Genomic DNA, 22,180 nt, shown 5'->3' with positions numbered 1-22,180 from the left:
ACGAGGCCGCGTGGCCTCAGCTCGACCCTAACCCTGGGCCTGGCCAGGCCCCGACATCCCGGCACCACCATCCACCCAGGAGGTGAACGGACTACTTGGCAGGTCGATGGGAGAAAGAAGTGTCGATGGCTCTCCCCCGCCAGGTGCCGATCGCCCCCCAGCTCCCCCAGGCGCTGGCTCCACCCCCCTGCTGGGTGTCTGGACTCCCTCATCCCGGACCTCCCGACCTCCAAGTGCGAGGGTCCGGACATCAAAGGGCGCCAGACCTATAACTGGGGCAGCTCCCGAGCAGGAAGGCAGTTGTATCCTGGAGTCGAGAGACACCGAGAAGAACTCATCCTGGACGGACTACCGGCGCTGCCGTAGCCCTGCCTTGTGAACTATCATCCTGCCTGCTGGCGCTGCCCCGGCCTTCTGCATCCTCCATCCTCGTCGGGACCTGCTGGCGCTGCCGCGGACCGTTGTACCTACCACCTTCATTGGGACCCGCTGGCGCTGCCGCGGACCGTTGTAACCACCACCTTCATCGGGACCTGCTGGCGCTGCCGCGGACCGTGTAACCACCACCTTCACCGGGACCTGCTGGCGCTGCCGCGGCCCGTCCAGCTAGAACACCGAGCACGAGGATTGTGAGCTATCCATCATATCATCGCATCTACCAGATTGGTAACAAGACTGTCCCGCTACCCCCTTTCCCAACCAAGAGACTAGAATCGAGGGGACCCCTGAGTCCTGACCTCCTTGTACCATTCTATCGTACCTAAAGATTGCTTATAAAGAACGTTAAACCTTATCTTGGTGTGGTGTACATCTGTGGGGGGGAAGTTACTCGTCTGTACGATCGCTGGAGACGGCTCTCCCCGGAGACCTCTCCCCTTGTCCTCGGCCGACCCTCCCGGTCCGTCTAACATTGGTGGCAGCGGTGGGATCCGAATCAACGCGTAATCGTACAGAGAGTAGCTCACCCCACGACGAAACCACAATGTCAACCAAAGAGAGCGGATCCACCGAGAAATTCCAGATGGAGAAATTGGAAGAGTACAGCCATCGTGAATTGAAACAATTCTGCATTGAACTAGGCATTGCTACCACCGGCCTGAGTACCAAAGACGATTTCAAGCACGCCATTGAGTCGTGGGCAGAAACCGGGGCCGCGAGATCCCCGGACCAAAACATTGCAGCATCAGAGAGGAACACCACGGCTCCCGAGGAGCGAAGAACGGGTCTCTCGCAGGAAGAGATCCAAGAGAGAGAAAAAAGCAGACTACATGAGCTAGAAATGGCACGGCTCAAAATGGACGGTGAACTAAAATTAGCCGAACAAAAACTGAACCTAGAACATCTGCGGCTCCGAGAAGAACGGGAAGAAAAACAGAGGCAGAGAGAACTCGAAGAAAAGAGATTAGCGTACGAACACGAGCGCAAACTGGCAGAAATAGACCTACGGAAGCAGAACAAAGAACTGGAGGTGCCCGAGCGACCGCGCACCCCGGGAGCGACAGAAAAGAAAGTCCACATCCCCAAGGATGTCGTTCGAGAGTATGTCCGAGAGGACGACATACAACAGTGGTTCAAGGCCTACGAAATCGCCATGACCTCCCACCGGATCGATCGAAGTGACTGGGGAGCCGGTCTATGGGGGAGGTTCGTCAATGAAGGCCGCGATGCCCTGTTACAGCTCCCAGACCATCTGATGTCATCCTATGACCACATGAAGGCTGCCCTCCTCACCCGATATGGGCTCACACCCGAAATGTACCGCCAGAGGTTCCGAGACTGCACCCGAATCCCGGGTACAACTTGGGTGGAATATGTCAACTATTTCAGCCGAGCCTTCGAGGGTTGGATCAAGGGAAGCCACGTAACGACCTACGAGCAACTTTTTAATCTCATGGTGTGGGAGCACCTCTCTAACAACTGCTTCGTCGAGCTCAGGCAGCACCTCCTCGACAGTAAATTGACTGACCCACGGCAACTCGCCGCCGAAGCTGACCGGTGGGAAAGCACCCGAGTGGGCCGGAGAGGGCCGCACGAACAGAACCGGAACAACCAAGGTCAGCACCGTCCCCGAGGAGGAGGAGGAGGCCAGGGACGAGGAAGAGACACCGTCCCGGCCGCTCCCGCTGCCAGCACCCCGCCCCCGGCCAGCCGGGGCAACCCCCGATGCGGCCGGGGTTCCGAGCCAATGTCACGTGTCACCGATGCCAGCGAGTCGGCCACTACGCCAATGACCCGAACTGTCCACAGAACCAAACTCCGAGACCCCGCCAGGTAGCTGCCGCCGCCCTGGGGGGAGAACAAATCTCCGAAGAACAGGAAGAATACGAGCAGGGACAACAAGAGTGGGAACCGGCCGCCATGGTTCTAGCGTGCCTAGGGGGAAGAGACATGGTCCCGCGGGCTCCCCTACCCGCCAACACCAGAAAATATAGTCAGTGGGTGAACATTAATGGACGCCGGGCCGAAGCCCTACGTGACACGGGGGCCAGTGTGACGGCCGTCCGCTGTCACCTGGTAAAACCAGAGCAGATCCTGCCGAACATTCTCTGCCCCGTCCGTTCAGCCGACAATTCAGAGAGTCTATGTCGGATGGCCTGCGTCCCCTTCGAATGGGGAGGAGTCTCCGGCATGTTGAAGGTGACGGTCCGAGATGATGCCCCCGTGGACTGTCTCCTGGGGAATGATCTTGAGAGTTCCCCGTGGGCCGCCGTAGAAAGAAAAGAGCACCTGGGGATGTTGGGCCTCCCGGACTGGGCGTGCGTAACCACCCGGTCCATGGCCGCCCGTGCCATCCCCCGACCAGAAGAACCAGAATGGCCAGCACCTCCTCCCCCGATCGCTCCAGTAGAGGACACCGACCATACCGACCCCCCAGAGCAAACCCCCGAAGGGCTCGCTCAGCCCCAGGACCTTCCCAACCTGGCTCAGTGGCCTCAAGAAGGGGGGCCCACCCAGGAACAGTTCCGTCAAGAACAGAAGACCTGTCCCTCCCTCGAGGGACTCCGCCAGCAAGCCCTCGCCCAGAGCGCAGGGGACACCACCGGAGCCCATTGGATCTATTGGGACAACGACCTATTGTACAGTGAGCAGAGAATCGCGGAGTTAGGGGCCAGTCGAGTGCTGGTGGTGCCCCTCCGTTTTAGAGACTTCCTGTTAAATTTGGCCCACGATGTCCCTCTGGCTGGACACCTGGGCCAGGACAAAACCTACAGTCGCCTGGTGACCCACTTTTTCTGGCCGAAGATGAGAAACGACGTCCTCAACCACTGCCGGTCCTGCCCCACGTGCCAGGCCAGCGGGAAGAGCGGCCGCAAACTCAAAGCACCTCTGCAACCCTTCCCAGTTGTCACCACCCCGTTCGAGAGGGTGGGAATAGACATTGTGGGGCCCCTGGACCCCCGTACAGCACAAGGACATCAGTTCATCCTGGTACTGGTGGACCACGCCACCCGCTACCCCGAGGTTGTGCCCCTGCGAACTGTAACAGCCCCGGTGGTCGGCCGGGCCTTAAAGGGGGATCTTCTCCCGGGTGGGCTTCCCCCGAGAAGTCGTCAGCGACAGAGGCACAAACTTTATTTCGAAGTATATGAAGTCCCTCTGGCAACAGTGCGGGGTCACCTACCGGTTCACGACCCCCTATCACCCTCAAGGAAACGGACTAGTCGAGCGGTTCAACCGCACGCTCAAGGGAATGATTGGGGGATTGGAAGAGCCCCTCCGTCGCCAGTGGGATGTACTACTTCCGTGCCTCCTCTTCGCCTATCGAGAAGTTCCCCAGAAGTCCCTCGGCTTTAGCCCCTTCGAACTCTTGTACGGGCACCCTGTGCGAGGGCCCCTCAGCCTAGTCAAAGAAGGTTGGGAGATGGCCCCCCTAAAGACCCCTCCAGACGTCTTCAAGTACCTCCTGACCCTACGCAATCAGACCAGGCGATTCAGAGAAATGGCGAAAGCGAACCTTGAGGCCAGTCAGGAGGACATGAAAAAATGGTACGATAAAAATGCCTCCTCCATCGAATTCGAACCTGGCCAACAAGTGTGGGTGATGTCCCCCACCGAACCATGTGCCTTGCAGGACAAGTGGACGGGGCCCTTCAAAGTGGTCGAACGCAAGAGCCCCGTCACCTATCTCATCGATATGGAATCTCCCCGGAACCCCCTCCGGGTCCTCCACACCAACAGACTCAAACCCCACTTTGTGCGCTCGGAGCTCAGCCTCCTGATGGCTACAGACAGTGGAGCGGAAGAAGACTTCGAGCCTCTCCCTGATCTCCTGAAGACTCGTGAGAAAGTTGGTTCCGTGGACGGGGTCCGGCTCTCCGATGCCCTCACCCCGGAACAGCGCCAAGGCTGCCGGGACCTCCTGCTGCAGTTTGCTACCTTGTTTTCCCTCACCCCAGGGGTCACCCCCTGGTGCTTGCACGACGTGGACACTGGGGTTGCGCCATCCCTGCGCCTGAGTCGTGCCAGAGTCCTGCCCGTCTGCGCTCGTCAGCGTCTCGGAGGCGGCCGAGGCGGGACTCTGGCATCTTGGGTAGGTGTGTAGGATGATTAGGTATAGTGCGGCCGCTTTATGTGCGCTCCGTCCCCCCAAGAGCGGTTGTATTTGTCTTTCCCTGGTGGTCGACACCTGGCTAAAGGGTGCCCTGGATGTTCTTGGCGTCCCATATCATCTCCATCTCGCGCTCCCCTCTCCCTCCCCTTGGAATGTCAGTGTGCCTTGTTAAATACCAGATCCTTGGCGCGTCATTCCATGGAAATTTGGGACCTCCTTACGCTCTCGAAAATCTCCTGTCTTTTTTTGACAGAGACTTGGTTGGGGGCTGGCTCGGAACCTGACATCGCTAGTGCCCTTCCCCCCAACTTCACCATCTTAAGGAGGGATAGAACTGGAGGCAGAGGTGGTGGGGTGGCCTTAGTTGTTGACAGGTCCCTTGTCTGCACCTCTTATCCTGTAGATAATATCGCTGGTTGTGAAGCTCTGGGCTTTATTCTCCAGCTGTCGGCTTCACATACCTGCACAGGAATTTTGATCTATAGACCTCCAGGGCCTCTAGGCTCGTTTTTCGAGGATTTACAGGTGGCACTGTCAGTACCCTGTGTGCGCTCGGCACACTGTGTACTGCTGGGCGACTTAAATCTGCACATGGACTCGACAACTGACGCCGATGCATCTAAATTACGGGACATTACCGAGATGCTCGGACTGACCTCTTTCATCGATAGTCCAACGCACGTGAAAGGACATACGTTGGATTTAATCTTTTCCACTGTGCCAATTAAGGTGTCCTCCCCTTTGCCGGTTCTATGGTCCGACCATTATTTAATTAATTTCGTGTTGTTAGCTGAGCACCAGACGAGTCAAAGAGCTCATAAGGACGGGTCTCGTCAAGCTAGAGCCTTTCACCTGGTGTCAGCTGATATGCTCGCTGACGCACTCCATGCACATCCTTGCATTACGACTGGGAACTTAGAAGTCGACCTGCCGCTAGTCCAGGACTGGCTTCGGACAAGATTCGAGGAGCTTGCCCCTCGGAAACCGGTCAGGACAGCCCCCTGCCAGGATTCCGCTCCTTGGTTCACCGCTACTCTGCGAAAAGCGCGCCAGGACTGCAAAAGATCTGAAAGGCTCTGGCGGCGCAGATATGCGCCTGAGGAGAAACTGAAGTACAGGGGTGCGATAAAATCCTATCACAGACAGATTGCCAAAGCTAAAAAGATCTACTTCGAGCATAGAATAGACCAGGCTGATAACACGAGCCGGGAACTATTCCGAATTGTGAAGGAATTCGTAGAGCCGGTGGCGGCCGCTAGGGTTCACTCCCATACTGAGGAGTGGATCAAGCAGCTTGCTGACTTCTTTGTGGACAAGATCCGTAGGATTCAGGACTCTTTCGATCGGGTGGGGTCCCTGAAAGTGGCTGCAGCTGTGGAAAGTGATCTGAAGGTCCTTCCATCCGCTGCAGCCGAGCTGGCGCCCACTCTTTCGACGTTCCCCCCGCTATCCTGCGAGTCCTCTCTGGAGCTGCTTTCCCGGTTGAAATCTGGATCCCCCTTGGATGCGTGTCCGGCTAAATGCCTGAGCTCGGTGGCACCAGCTATTAACAACTTGCTGAACCCCTTGCTCAACATGTCTCTGAGTTCTGGAGTGGTCCCTAAAGAATGGAAGCATGCTCTTATTCTCCCGCTCATTAAGAAACCTCTGCTCGACCCTTTACAGTGGGCCAACTATAGACCAATCTCCCTCCTCCCTGCTCTGGCGAAGGTGGCGGAGAAACATGTTCAGCATACTCTTACCACCTTCATAGAGAATAACAAACTGCTGCATGACTCCCAATCTGGTTTCCGTGCCAATTACAGTACGGAGACAGCTCTTGTGGAGGTGACCGACGCCATCAGGGAAACGCTTGATCTTGGGGGAAAGGCTATGTTGGTCTTGCTGGACCTGTCGGCGGCATTCGACACCGTCCCACACGCCGGCCTCCTCCTAAGACTCAGGGAGGTAGGTCTGCGGGGGACGGTGTTGGACTGGTTTCAATCCTTCTTAACCGACCGTCGGCAGGTGATCTGGGCTCCTCCGTTCTCCGCGGAAATGCCTTCGCTAGAGGTGGGGGTGCCTCAAGGATCCATCCTGAGCCCCACCATATTTAACATTTATGTGGCCCCTTTGGCGAAGGTCGCTGAGGCATTTGGAGCCCGGGTCATCTCATACGCTGATGACACCCAGCTCCTGTTTACCTGCAGGAAGGGAGAGGTTTTTAATGGCGACAGAATCAGAGACTGCCTGAGTGCTGTTTTTGCATGGTTTCAGCACCAGAACCTGAAATGTAACTCGGATAAGTCCGAGTTGCTCTTTTTTGGCTGCGCTGAGGACCCTGGCTGGAAATCGTGGTGGCCTTCCGACATGTTCCCCCCTGAGAAACCATCTGCTCAAGTAAAAAATCTGGGTGTGGTATTTGACGACAGTCTTTCTTTTCGTCCCCACATCACGGGCCTGGCGGGGAAATGTTTCGGTATCTTGAAGATGGTGAGGAAATTTCTCCCACTGCTTTCCCTTCAATATCGCAAGAACATCGTGCAAGCACTTGTGGGCTCGCGTTTAGACTACGCTAACGCACTTTTCTCTGGTCTGCCTAAATATCTGGTATCCAGATTGCAAGTTGTCCAAAACTCGGCGGCCAGAGCCATCTTTGGCCTTCCACGGAGAGCCAGTGCCTCTCTACTGCGCGGTAGGCTGCATTGGCTGTCTTTCCCTAGCAGAATTAGTTTCAAGGTCCTCACGTTGGCGTTTAAAGCCCTCCACTGCATTGGCCCAGCTTACCTCAGGAAGCGGATTGCTCTCTACGTTCCCCGGAGGAGTTTGAGATCTGCTGACCTGGCTAAAGTGGAGGTACCAGTGATCAAACGCGTGCGGATGGGAGGCCGGTCTTTCCAGTTTATGGCGGCCAGTTTGTGGAATGAGCTCCCTCTGTCACTCCGCAAGGCTAACAATCTTCTGGCCTTTAGAAAGGAGCTCAAGACGCTCCTCTTCTCCGCCTAACCAGTGGGCCTACAGTGTTTCTGCCGCTGGGTTTTTCTTGGTTGTGTTCAGGACTCTCTGCCAAAGCGCCGGGACACCCGTTCTGGGTAGCCGTGCGCTCAAGAAATATAGTTCTAACATAACACTGGGGACAGTCCCCCTATCAGAGACCGGGCGTACCGCGTACCAGATCGGGTACGGGCCTGCATCCAAGAGGAGGTATCAAAGATGCTCACGCTCGGGGTCATCGAGCCCTCGGACAGCCCCTGGGCCAGCCCGGTCGTGCTGGTCCCCAAAGCTGCTGCCCCCGGCACCACTCCTGAGCTCCGATTCTGCGTCGACTATCGGGGCTTGAATGCTGTCACCAGAACCGACGCTCATCCCATCCCCCGAGCGGATGAACTGATCGACCGCATGGGGGCTGCCCGCTACCTCAGCATCTTCGACCTGACAGCGGGCTACTGGCAGATCGGTCTCACACCCCGGGCCCAAGAACGATCCGCCTTTTCTACCCCCGATGGCCACTACCACTTCAAAGTCATGCCCTTCGGCATGAAGAATGCCCCAGCTACCTTTCAGCGACTGGTGAACCAGGTCTTGGCGGGGCTCGAGGAGTTCAGCGCCGCCTACCTGGACGATATCGCTGTGTACAGCCGCCACTGGTCCGACCACCTCCGAGAGGTCCTGCAGGCCCTCCAACGGGCCGGCCTCACAATCAAGGCCAGCAAGTGCCAAATTGGTCAGGGGTCCGTGACCTATCTCGGACACCAGGTGGGAAGCGGTCTGGTGGCCCCTCTGCAACTCAAAATCGCTGCCATCCAGTCCTGGCAGCCTCCAGTCACGCAGACCGAGGTCCGAGCCTTCTTGGGGCTCACCGGCTACTACCGGCGGTTCGTGAGGGACTATGGCAGCATTGTGGGGCCCCTCACGGGACTCACATCCAAAAACCACCCGAAGAAGGTCAACTGGACCCCAGACTGTCAAGCGGCCTTCGAGAAGCTGAAAGCCGCCATGTGCACGGCCCCTGTGCTCCAGGCCCCCAACTACAGTCGGGAGTTCATCGTACAAACAGATGCCTCCGACCACGGCATCGGGGCGGTCCTCTCCCAGTTGAACTCCGAGGGACTTGACCAACCGGTGGCCTTCATCAGCAGACGCCTCCTGGCCCGAGAACAGCGCTAGAGCACCATCGAGAGGGAGGCCTTCGCAGTGGTGTGGGCCCTCAAAAAGCTCCGGCCCTATCTCTTCGGTACCCACTTCCGGGTGCAAACAGATCATCGACCCCTGCAGTGGCTAATGCAGATGCGGGGGGAAAACCCCAAACTATTGCGTTGGTCCATCTCCCTGCAGGGGATGGACTTCACTGTGGAACATCGACCGGGCCAAGACCACGCCAACGCAGATGGCCTGTCACGCTTTTTCCGCCTCGACGAGGAGAGTCCCCAAGAGGATGGGTGACTCTCCCCGCCTTCAGCTGGGGGGGACGCATGTTGGACAGGCCACATGAAGGGCTTGCTCCCTCCCCGCATGACAGGGCCCGAGCCCCGGCCCTCCAGGTGTTACCCACAGAAACAACCCACACCCCGTCTCCAGGCGGGACTCCTGCCCCCGGACATCTCTGTATCATGGGGCCAAACCACTACCGGCTCCCTCGCCCGGCCCGGCTGCCATCTTGGACACTGCACCACGAGGCCGCGTGGCCTCAGCTCGACCCTAACCCTGGGCCTGGCCAGGCCCCGACATCCCGGCACCACCATCCACCCAGGAGGTGAACGGACTACTTGGCAGGTCGATGGGAGAAAGAAGTGTCGATGGCTCTCCCCCGCCAGGTGCCGATCGCCCCCCAGCTCCCCCGGGCGCTGGCTCCACCCCCCCTGCTGGGTGTCTGGACTCCCTCATCCCGGACCTCCCGACCTCCAAGTGCGAGGGTCCGGACATCAAAGGGCGCCAGACCTATAACTGGGGCAGCTCCCGAGCAGGAAGGCAGTTGTATCCTGGAGTCGAGAGACACCGAGAAGAACTCATCCTGGACGGACTACCGGCGCTGCCGTAGCCCTGCCTTGTGAACTATCATCCTGCCTGCTGGCGCTGCCGCGGCCTTCTGCATCCTCCATCCTCGTCGGGACCTGCTGGCGCTGCCGCGGACCGTTGTACCTACCACCTTCATTGGGACCCGCTGGCGCTGCCGCGGACCGTTGTACCCACCACCTTCATCGGGACCTGCTGGCGCTGCCGCGGACCGTGTAATGACCACCTTCACCGGGACCTGCTGGCGCTGCCGCGGTCCGTCCAGCTAGAACACCGAGCTCGAGGATTGTGAGCTATCCATCATATCATCGCATCTACCAGATTGGTAACAAGACTGTCCCGCTACCCCCTTTCCCAACCAAGAGACTAGAATCGAGGGGACCCCTGAGTCCTGACCTCCTTGTACCATTCTATCGTACCTAAAGATTGCTTATAAAGAACGTTAAACCTTATCTTGGTGTGGTGTACATCTGTGGGGGGGAAGTTACTCGTCTGTACGATCGCTGGAGACGGCTCTCCCCGGAGACCTCTCCCCTTGTCCTCGGCCGACCCTCCCGGTCCGTCTAACAGGTGAGTATTCTATACGTTTTTTTTGCAAGTAGAGAGTCCCTCTGTCTTTCAGAGCATTGTAGGTTTAACAGCAGATTTAAAAAAAGATCTCTTTTTTACTGGTAACCAGTGCAGTTCCCTGAGCAATGGAATCGAGGGGGAGCCTGCAGGACGATTCAGAATCATTCTAGCTGCAGTGTTCTGTATTACTTGTAATTTAGCAAGCAAGGTCTCTCCCACTTGGGCAAGCAGAGCATTTCCATAGTCCAAACGACTTATTACCATTGCCTGAACTAAAGTTCTACGATGGAAGGTAGACATATAGGGAAGAATTCTTCGAAGCAAACGTAGACTGTAGTAACAGGAACTGGTAGTGGTTGCAATGTGATCTTTCATGGTCATCGCCTGGTCCAACTTTAGACCTAGATTTTTTACAGATTGTTTGGGAACAGGAGCTGTACCCAATTGAGAGGGCCACCAGTCGTTGTTGGAAGGCGTTCCCCGGGGAGGCTGCGGAATGTGTTCCTGACCACCCTGAGGCCCACCTTTCCCAGAGTTAGGCCGAGCAAGAGCAGGGAGGCCCTTCCTGGAAGGGTCTCGCACCTAGGATCGCACACGCTACGCTTCTCTCTTCTGCGGATAGAGGGACACCACACAGTAAATCGTTGCAAGATAATAAGCTTTTATCGGTGGTTATCAGGGATCTTTATGATCCGGCAGGCAGGTGCAGGATTAATGCCACAAGCGGCAGCGATCTTATGATGGAGGGAAAAGGGGTAGCGGGACAGTCTTTCAATCAGTGTCTCTGCGAGGTATCCGGCGCCCAGCTCTCAATCCTCGAGCTGAGGGGATGTTGCTTCTCTCGGCGATCTCTGCCGATTCTCTTGGAGGAGCGGGCCGCGAGTCACTCAGCAGGCACCGGAGGTTCGTAGTTCGGGGAGCCGCGACGGCGTCAGCAGGGCTCAGGTGGTTCAGAGTTCGGGGAGCCGCGACGGCGTCAGCAGGGCTTAGATGGTTCAGAGTTCGGGGAGCCGCGACGGCGTCAGCAGGGCTCAGATGGTTCAGAGTTCGGGGAGCCGCGACAGCGTCAGCAGGGCTCAGATGGTTCAGAGTTCGGGGAGCCGCGACAGCGTCAGCAGGGCTCAGATGGTTCAGAGTTCGGAGAGCCGCGACAGCGTCAGCAGGGCTCAGATGGTTCAGAGTTCGGGTAGCGTTCTTCTGTTCGGGGAGCGATCGAGCCGCGACCAAGTCCGCAGGCTCTCGTCAGTCCAGGTCTTCTCTGCCTCTCGTCCCTTCAGCACCCCTTGTTATACTCCCCCTCCTCTTTGAAGTCCGGAGTCCTCGCGGAGAGGGGTCTGGTGCCTGGGGGGCGGTGTGTCGGGGTTTCCTGTCGCTCGGCCCCTTGATCTGTTCAGGTGTGTCCGGGAGGGACTCCAGACGCCCAGCAGGAGAGGCGCCCGCTCACCGGGGGCCTGGTGGTCGATCGAAACCTCCCTCGGGGAAGAGACCAGAGGTGTGACAGGGTCGGCGCCTCTCGGTCTGGTTTGGGGGGGGGGGTTTCGTTCTCCCTCGGCCGGGCATGCGTGTTGGGGATCTGGTCGGCCCTCGGGATGTTGGTCCACGGAAGCCGGGAGGCCGTGCCCACGAGGTTCGGCGTGGTTGTAGTGTAACTTGCTGGTCGGGAGGGCCCACGCCACGAGGCCGGTCTCACACGTGCCCCCCCCCAGCTGAAAGGCGGGGAGAACTACCCATCCACTTGGGAGTTCTCCTCGCTGAAGCGGAAGAATCGGGACAGGCCGTCCGCGTTGGCGTGGTCAGTCCCGGGGCGATGTTCCACAGTGAAATCCATCCCCTGGAGAGAGATGGACCAGCGTAGCAGCTTGGGGTTTTCCCCTCGCATCTGCATCAACCACCGCAGGGGTCGATGATCTGTTTGCACTCAGAAGTGTGTTCCGAACAGGTAGGGCCGTAGCTTTTTGAGGGCCCAGACTACTGCGAACGTCTCTCGTTCAATTGTGCTCCACCGCTGTTCCCGGGGCAGTAACCTTCGGCTGATGAAGGCTATGGGCTGATCTATGCCTTTGTCGTCGTACTGTGAGAGGACTGCCCCGATGCCGTGTTCCGAGGCGTCCGTCTGGACCATAAACTCCTGGGCGTAGTCGGGTGCTTTGAGCACTCGAGCCGCGCACATTGCGGCCTTTAGGGTGTCGAACGCCTTCTGGCAGGAGGGAGTCCAGTGTATTTTCTTGGGGTGTTTTTTGGAGGTTAGTTCTGTGAGAGGGCCTGCGATGCTGCCATAGTTTTTAATAAACCTTCACTAGTAGCCGGTGAAGCCCAGGAAGGCCCGGACTTCCATTTGGGTTTCAGGGGGTTCCCAGGACAAGATGGCGTCGATCTTCGGCTGGAGGGGGGCGACCTGCCCACTCCCCACCTGGTGCCCCAGATAGGTTACGGAGCCGTGCCCAATTTGACATTTGCTAGCTTTGACGGTGAGGCCGGCTCGGCGCAGAGCCAGCAGGACTTGACGGAGGTGCTGGAGGTGCTCGGTCCATTGGGAGCTGAAGACCGCTATGTCGTCGAGGTATGCTGCGCTGAACCCCTCTAGTCCGGACAGGACCCTGTTCACCAGCCGCTGGAAGGTGGACGGGGCATTTTTCATTCCGAACGGCATCACCCTAAAGCGGTAGTGCCCATCCGGGGTGGAGAAGGCGGAGCGCTCCTTGGCTCCCTCGGTGAGGGCAATCTGCCAGTACCCACTGGTCAGGTCGAAGGTGCTGAGGTAGCGGGCGGCCCCAAGGCGGTCAATGAGTTCGTCGGCACGGGGGATAGGGTGAGCGTCTGCTCGGGTGACCGCATTGAGGCCTCGGTAGTCCACACAAAACCTCAGCTCGGGGGCAACACCCGGGGTAGTCGCTTTCGGAACCAGGACTACCGGGCTGGCCCAGGGGCTGTCAGAGGGTTCAATCACCCCGAGGTCGAACATCTTTGCCACCTCGGTCTGGATGCAGGTCCGGACCCGATCAGGGACCCGGTAGGCCCGATGTCTCACTGGCGGGCTGTCTCCGGTGTCCACGTAGTGGACACACCAGCTGGTGACCCCGGGGGTCAGGGAGAAGAGGTCCGCGAACTGCCCTAGTAGCTGGCGGCAGTCGTCGGTCTGTTGGGCTGTGAGGGCGGTCGACAGTCTCACTCCCTCCACGGATCCATCGGTTTCCTTCACCCCCAGGGGGTCTGGAAGGGGCTCGGTGTCTTCTTCGGCCCCATCGTCGGTGGCCAGGAGTAGACTTAATTCGGTCCGTACAAAGTGGGGCTTGAGGCGGTTCACGTGGAGAACCCGGAGGGGGTTCCGCGGGGACTGCACATCGATGAGATATTTGACTTGGCTCTTCCGCTCGACCACCTTGAAGGGCCCAGTCCATTTATCTTGGAGAGCACAGGGTCTCACCGGGGCCATGACCCAGACTTGTTGGCCCGGCTGAAACTCGACCAGCGTAGCATTCTGGTCATACCAGCGCTTCATTTCTTCTTGACTGGCCTCGAGGTTTGCTTCTGCGAGTTCCCTGAATTTTCGGGTCTGGTTGCGGAGCGCCAAGATGTATCGGAACACGTCCGGAGGGGTCCCCCGGGGGGTTGTTTCCCACCCCTCCTTGACCAGGCTCAGGGGTCCTCGGACGGGGTGTCCATATAATAGTTCGAATGGGCTGAACCCCAGGGATTTTTGGGGAACCTCCCTGTAGGCGAACAGGAGACATGGGAGGAGGACGTCCCACCTCCGGCGTAGGGGTTCCTCGAGGCCCATGATCATTCCTTTCAGCGTTTTGTTAAAGCGCTCGACTAGTCCGTTTCCTTGGGGGTGGTACGGGGTGGTGAATTTGTACGATACTCCGCACTGCTGCCAGAGGGATTTCATATAACGGGAGATAAAGTTCGCACCCCGGTCACTCACGACTTCGCGGGGGAACCCCATGCGGGAGAAGATCCCCATCAAGGCCCGGCCCACCACGGGGGCCGTCACGGTGCGGAGAGGGATGGCCTCGGGGTAACGGGTGGCATGATCCACTAGGACGAGGATGAACCGGTGGCCCTGGGCGGTCTTGGGTCCAGCGGTACCACAATGTTGATTCCTACCCGCTCAAAAGGGGTACTGACGACGGGGAAGGGCTGTAGCGGAGCCTTGCGCTTGCCCCCACTCTTTCCGCTGGCCTGGCACGTGGGGCAGGATTTACAGTGGGCCTCCACATTTGCTCGCATCTTGGGCCAATAGAAGTGGGTGACGAGCCGTTGGTAGGTCTTATCTTGGCCTAAGTGTCCGGCCAGGGGTACATCATGGGCCAGGCCCAGGAGGAGACTTCGGAAGCGTAGGGGTACCACTAGTACCCGGGCCGATCCCAACTCGGCCGACTTCTGTTCGCTGTACAGGAGGCCGTCCTCCCAGTATACCCAGTGGGTGTCAGTCTGGTCGCCTGCTGCTTGGGCCTCGGCCTGTTGTCGGGGTCCGATGAGGGACGGGCAGGTGGATTGTTCTTGGCAGAATTCTTCACGGGAGGGGCCCCCTTCGCAGGGCCACTGGGCCAGTTCTGGCAGGTCTTTGAGGTGAGTCAGGGTTTCGGGGTCGGAAGGCACTGACCCTTCGTCGGGAGCGGTCGGCTCGTCCAGAAGGGGGTCGTTGGCCTCTGGTGGTGTATTCTGGATCTCGGGGGTGGTGGCGGTGTCTAGCGGCATGGGCTCTTCCCACTCGGAGGGAGGTGCCCGGAGAGTCATTGAGCGCGTGGTGGCGCATACCCACTCGGGGAGGCCCATCATCTCGAGTTGGGCTCTTCGTTCCACTTGTCCCCACGGGGAGTTCTCAAGGTCATTGCCCAGGAGGCAGTCCACGGGCTGGGAGGTTCGGACCGCCACCTTTAACTTGCCGGTGACTCCCCCCCATTCGAAGGGGACTAGGGCCATCCGACAAAGGCTCTCGGAATTGTCTGAGGAGATGACGGGGCAAAAGGCGCCAGGCAGGATCTGATCCTCGGAGATCAGGTGACAATGAACCGCCGTGACACTCGCCCCCGTATCCCGGAGGCCCTCGATGCGGTGACCGTTGACCGTCACCTGCTGTCGGTACTTCTTCGTGTTGGCGGGCAGGGACGTTCCGGGGACCATCTCTCGATCCCCTAGGGAGACCAAGGCCATGGCGGCTGGTTCCCATTCTTCGGAGTCTTCTATCTCTTCCCCCAGGGCTACGGAGGCCATCTGTCGAGTCGGCGGGGTTGTTGTGGTGGACCGCTGGTACAGGGGACACTGGGGGTCGCTGGCATAGTGTCCGGTCTGTTGGCAGCGGAAGCAGGTGATCCTCACTCGGGGCCCCGGCCTCCCTGGTGGCCCGGTGCTGGCCGGAGGTGGAGCTGGAAAGGGCGGAGATTGTCCTCTGGGAGGGCTGAGCGGGGATCCCCCCGGAAGCTCCCTTTGCCGGCCTTGATTCCCTCCGCCCCTCTGGCGGGGGGGTCCCTGACTGTGGCGACCGTAGTCCCCCACGGGGCCCCGGGAGGCCCGGGTGTTCACCCATCGGTCAGCCTCGACGGCCAGTTTTCGAGGGTCTGTGAGTTTGCTGTCCAGGAGGTGCTGGCGCAGCTCTGCGAAGCAATTCGCGGACAAGTGTTCCCATGCGATTAGGTCGAACAGCTCCTCGAAGGTGGAGACCTTGCTGCCCTTGATCCATCCGTCCAAGGCCCGGCTGTATAAGTTCACGTACTCCACCCAGGTGGTACCGGGTATCTTTTTGCAGTCTCTAAACCGTTGCCGGTACATTTCAGGGGTGAGGCCATATCTGGCTACTAGAGCCTCTTTCATGTGACTGTAGGAGCTCATCACGGTGGAGGGCAGGTCCAGCAGGGTATCTCTCCCCTCGCTCAGGAACCGGCCCCACAGCCCAGCCCCCCAGTCCTTCTGCGGGACTCGGTGGGAGGTCATGGCGACTTCGTAGGCCTTGAACCATTGCTTAATATCGTCGTTCTTATAGTATTCTTTCACCACATCTTTGGGGATGTGGACCTTTGGTTCCACGGTGGAGGAGATGGGTTGGGTTTCCGAGGGTCGGGCCTCCGCCTTCTTAGCCTTGAGCTCGATTTCTTTTAGGCTACTTTCGTGCTCTAGTTGGAGTTTTTTCTCGTCGTGTTCTCTCTGTCGTTTCTTTTCCTCTAGTTCTCCTTGTAGGCGTAACTGTTCCACCGCCAGTTTTTTCTCAGCCAGCTTTAGCTCTCCTTCGATTTTTAATTTTGCTAGTTCTAGTTCGTGGTTGCGATCTCTTTCTCAGTCCGCTAGTTCCTCTGGGGATAGGCCCCTCTCGGGGGCGCCGTTCCTCCCCGGGTTGCTTCGTGGTTCGTTGGGAGGTTCTCCTTCTGTTTGTGTCCGGGGAGTTTCTGCCTCGACCCAGGTTTTTAATGCCCCCTGGAAGTCCTCTTTCGTGCTTAGTCCGGTGGTAGCGATTCCAAAGTCTTTGCAAAATTGTTTCAGTTCTCGGTGTGTATAAGATTCTAACTGGTCTTTTTGGAATGCCGTGCTCGGGTTGGTGCCTGCGGCACCTAGGGAAGTTTCTCCTTCCATCCTTCTTGGTAGTGCGTATGTCGTCTACTGCACGATCTCTAGGTGTTGGCTCGGATGCCGTCGCCTGCCACCAAATGTTGGAAGGCGTTCCCCGGGGAGGCTGCGGAATGTGTTCCTGACCACTCTGAGGCCCACCTTTCCCAGAGTTAGGCCGAGCAAGAGCAGGGAGGCCCTTCCTGGAAGGGTCTCGCACCTAGGATCGCACACGCTACGCTTCTCTCTTCTGCGGATAGAGGGACACCACACAGTAAATCGTTGCAAGATAATAAGCTTTTATCGGTGGTTATCAGGGATCTTTATGATCCGGCAGGCAGGTGCAGGATTAATGCCACAAGCGGCAGCGATCTTATGATGGAGGGAAAAGGGGTAGCGGGACAGTCTTTCAATCAGTGTCTCTGCGAGGTATCCGGCGCCCAGCTCTCAATCCTCGAGCTGAGGGGATGTTGCTTCTCTCGGCGATCTCTGCCGATTCTCTTGGAGGAGCGGGCCGCGAGTCACTCAGCAGGCACCGGAGGTTCGTAGTTCGGGGAGCCGCGACGGCGTCAGCAGGGCTCAGGTGGTTCAGAGTTCGGGGAGCCGCGACGGCGTCAGCAGGGCTCAGATGGTTCAGAGTTCGGGGAGCCGCGACGGCGTCAGCAGGGCTCAGATGGTTCAGAGGTCGGGGAGCCGCGACAGCGTCAGCAGGGCTCAGATGGTTCAGAGTTCGGGGAGCCGCGACAGCGTCAGCAGGGCTCAGATGGTTAAGAGTTCGGGGAGCCGCGACAGCGTCAGCAGGGCTCAGATGGTTCAGAGTTCGGGTAGCGTTCTTCTGTTCGGGGAGCGATCGAGCCGCGACCAAGTCCGCAGGCTCTCGTCAGTCCAGGTCTTCTCTGCCTCTCGTCCCTTCAGCACCCCTTGTTATACTCCCCCTCCTCTTTGAAGTCCGGAGTCCTCGCGGACCGGGGTCTGGTGCCTGGGGGGCGGTGTGTCGGGGTTTCCTGTCGCTCGGCCCCTTGATCTGTTCAGGTGTGTCCGGGAGGGACTCCAGAAGCCCAGCAGGAGAGGCGCCCGCTCACCGGGGGCCTGGTGGTCGATCGAAACCTCCCTCGGGGAAGAGACCAGAGGTGTGACAGGGTCGGCGCCTCTCGGTCTGGTTTGGGGGGGGGGGGGTTTCGTTCTCCCTCGGCCGGGCATGCGTGTTGGGGATCTGGTCGGCCCTCGGGATGTTGGTCCACGGAAGCCGGGAGGCCGTGCCCACGAGGTTCGGCGTGGTTGTAGTGTAACTTGCTGGTCGGGAGGTCCCACGCCACGAGGCCGGTCTCACAGTCGTCCAACCCGATATCTGAGGCTTTCCCCATTAGCAGGACCTCAGTTTTGCCAGGGTTCAGTTCAAGACAGTTTTCTGTCATCCAATTGGAAATTGCGAGCATGCCGATGGCGAAGCGGGTAACTGTTTTTAGTGTGCGCTCTTGTGTGTAACCTACCTGGATTACTTTTGCTTGCTAACTCTCTCTGCCAGCGCCCCGTTCCACCACGGGTTCTCCCGATTGTTGTGGAGGGCACCGGCATACATTTGGGCTGTTTTCTGAGTCAGGGGGCAGAGGTAGGGGATCGTTAGCGCTCTAGCTCTCCTCGCTATTTAAACATCATACTCGGTTTCTCGCGCAGCGGGCGCACCACCGGCGCGCCTAAGGCAAGCTAGTCTGCGCCCGTCCGCGCCACGACCGTGCCAGGGATGCTGCTCGTGCTGCCTTAGATCTTTACCCTAGGAGCTGCTACTCTAGATAGGGCTTATTAAACCTTCGACAGGCTGCTCTGCCCTGTCATCACAATTGGAATCCCGAGTTTCTCCCCAGGAAATTACACCAGGGATGTAGGGGTTACAACATTAGCTGGAAGCAGACCAGTGATAGCTGCCCAGACATCACTGCCGCTAAGTTTCTCGGTAAGGAGATGTCTGCTCATGGCTTTCTTCTTAATGCCAGGTCTATTATTAAAAACAAAATAGCTTTCAGAGACTTTGTCTCAGCTAGAAAGCCCACCTGGGTTTTTATTACAGAAACCTGGGCGACGGATGCGTCAGGCCCTGACCTGGTAGACGCTATCCCCTCGGGGTACACATTGTCCAGATTGGATAGAGTAGGCCGGCGGGGAGGAGGGCTGGGAATCCTGTATAAAGACACCCTCATCTGTCGCACAAAGGCTCTGACCACTTCTCTGAACCTTACCAGGCTTACTATTTTTTGATCAATCTTCACCCCACAGAAAGCTTCTCGGGCATATTATGCTATAGACAACCGGGTCCAAGGACATCCTTTAGTCAGGACTTTGGCAAATTGGTAGTACCTTCTCTGGAGAGATCCAACATCACGATTCTGGGGGATTTTAATTTTCATTTAGAAAACACCTCCTGTAGGGATACTCAAGGTCTTTTGGAAACGCTGGGCTGCTGTGGGCTTGCTCAGCGGGTCGGAAGCTCTACGCATATTGCGGGGCATACCCTTGATGGGGTCTTCTCTAATGATCCTAGGCTAAAGGTGGGGCAGCCTATCCCCCTCGCCTGGTCTGATCATTTTGCTGTCCCATTTGACTTGCATTTCCAGGCGTCATCATCATCTGCCCCTAGCGATAAGAAATTAGACGAAAGAAGGAATTTCAACCATATAGACAAGGAGGCACTTCTGCCTTTCCTTGATAAGCTGGAGCCCGCTAAGCAGCTCGATGCCAATTCCGCTGCCGCGGAGCTCTCTCACACGCTGACAGCAGCAATGGATTTCCTTGCTCTGGCTAAAAAGCATTATTCGGCAAGAACAAGGCCTTCAGCTCCCTGGTTTACAGAAAGACTTAGAACACTTAGACAGGGCTGCCGTAAACAGGAGAGGTTGTGGCGCGCTCACTTAGAACCCTCGGAGAGGGAGCGACATAAGCAGTGCCTGTAAGAGTGTAAGGCGGCCATTATGGAGGAAAAGAGATTATACTTCTCCAGGGTTACCGCCTCCCTGAAATCCTCCAGGGATCTTTTTAAGGTTATTAACTCCCTCATCTCCCCGCGGGTATCGGACCCCTCAGAGCCTTCACAGGAACTCTGTGATCAAATTTCGGATTTTTTTCAAGCTAAAATCTCCGATATCTATTCCCTGCTGGAAAAAGCGAACTCCAGTATCAGATCGGAAGTGGAGATGTCGATTCTCTCCTGTGAGGTTCTCCCCTCGGAGGAGACCACAAGGTTTCTTACTTTCCCCCCTTTGTCTTTGGAGGTGACGGATAGGCTCCTGGACCGTGTCAACTCAGGCCCCCCTTTGGATCCTTGCCCACTCAAGGTGTTGAAAAACTGCCGGGAGATCGTGATTCCTCTTTTCATGAGGGTCATGAATGTTGCCATCTCTGAAGGAGTTTACCCGTCTTTGTGGAAGAGAGCGGTAGTTAAACCACTATTAAAGAGGCCCCTTTAGACCCTGGGGATTTAAAAAAAATGTGGCCGATCTCCCTACTTCCCGTCCCTGCTAAGATCTTGGAGGCTCATTTAAATCTCCATCTCAGCACATACTTAAAAGACCATCATCTCCTGGATGGTTCTTGTGAGACCGGCCTCGTGGCGTGGGCCCTCCCGACCAGCAAGTTACCCTACAACCACGCCGAACCTCGTGGACACGGCCTTCCGGCTCCCGTGGGCCAACATCCCGAGGGCCGACCAGATCCCCAACACGCATGCCCGGCCGAGGGCGAACGAAACCCCCCCCCAAACCAGACCGAGAGGTGCCGACCCTGTCACACCTCTGGTCTCTCCCCCGAGGGAGGTTTCGATCGACCACCAGGCCCCCGGTGAGCGGGCGCCTCGCCTGCTGGGCGTCTGGAGTCCCTCCCAGACCCACCTGAACAGATCAAAGGGCCGAGCGACAGGAAACCCCATCACACCGCCCCCCAGGCACCAGACCCCTCTATGCGAGGACTTTGGACTTCAAAGAGGAGGGGGAGTATAACAAGGGGTGCTGACGGGACGGGGGCAGAGAAGACCTGGACTGACGAGAGCCTGCTGACTTGGTCGCGGCTCGATCGCTCCCCGAACAGAAGAACGCTACCCGAACTCTGAACCACCTGAGCCCTGCGGACGCTGTCGTGGCTCCCCGAACTCTGAACCATCTGAGCCCTGCTGACGCTGTCGCGGCTCCCCGAACTCTGAACCATCTGTGCCCTGCTGACGCTGTTGCGGCTCCCCGAACTCTGAACCATCTGAGCCCTGCTGACACCGTCGCGGCTCACCGAATTCTGAACCACCTGAGCCCTGCTGACGCCGTCGCGGCTCCCTGAACTACGACCCTCCGGTGCCTGCTGAGTGACTCGCGGCCCGCTCCTCCAAGAGAATCGGCAGAGATTGCCGAGAGAAGCAACATCCCCTCAGCTCGAGGATTGAGAGCTGTGCGCCGGATACCTCGCAGAGACACTGATTCAAAGACTGTCCCGCTACCCCTTTTCCCCTCATCACGAGATCACTGCCGCTTGTGGCCTTAATTCTGCATCTGCTTGCCGGATCATAAAGATCCCTGACAACCACCGATAAAAGCATATTATCTTACAACGAATTACTGTGTGGTGTCCCTCTATCCGAAGAAGAGAGTAAGCGCAGCGTGTGCGATCCTAGGTACGAGACCCTTCCAGGAAGGGCCTCCCTGCTCTTGCTCGGCCTATCTCTGGGTAAGGTGGGCCTCCGGGTGGTTGGAAACGCATTCCACAGCCTCCCCGGGGAACGCCTTCCAACATTTGGTGGCAGGCGACGGGATCCGAGCCAACACCTAGAGATCGTGCAGTAGACGGCTTACGCACTACCAAGAAGAATGGAAGGAGAAACTTCCCTAGGTGCCGCAGGCACCAACCCGAGCACGGCATTCCAAAAGGACCAGTTAGAATCTTATACGCACCGAGAACTGAAACAATTTTGCAAAGACTTTGGAATCGCTACCACCGGACTAAGCACGAAAGAGGACTTCCAGGGGGCATTAAAAACCTGGGTCGAGGCGGAAACTCTCCGGACACAAACAGAAGGAGAGCCTCCCAACGAACCACGAAGCACCCCGGGGAGGAACGGCGCCCCCGAGGGGGGCCTATCCCAGAGGAACTAGCGGACCGAGAAAGAGGTCGCAACCACGAACTAGAACTAGCAAAATTAAAAATCGAAGGAGAGCTAAAACTAGCTGAAAAAAAACTGGCGGTGGAACATTTTATGCCTACAAGGAGAACTAGAGGAAAAGAAACGACAGAGAGAACACGAAGAGAAAAAACTCCAACTAGAGCACGAACGTAGCCTAAAAGAAATCGAGCTCAAGGCTAAGAAGGCAGAGGCCCGACCCTCGGAAACCCAACCCATCTCCTCCACCGTGGAACCAAAGGTCCACATCCCCAAAGATGTGGTGAAAGAATACTATAAGAACGACGATATTCAGCAATGGTTCAAGGCCTACGAAGTCGCCATGACCTCCCACCGAGTCCCGCAGAAAGACTGGGGGGCTGGGCTGTGGGGCCGGT

Source organism: Triturus cristatus, chromosome 9, assembly GCF_964204655.1.
Source record: "Triturus cristatus chromosome 9, aTriCri1.1, whole genome shotgun sequence".
Classification (NCBI taxonomy): Eukaryota; Metazoa; Chordata; class Amphibia; order Caudata; family Salamandridae; genus Triturus; species Triturus cristatus.
This window is presented reverse-complemented; position numbering follows the sequence as displayed.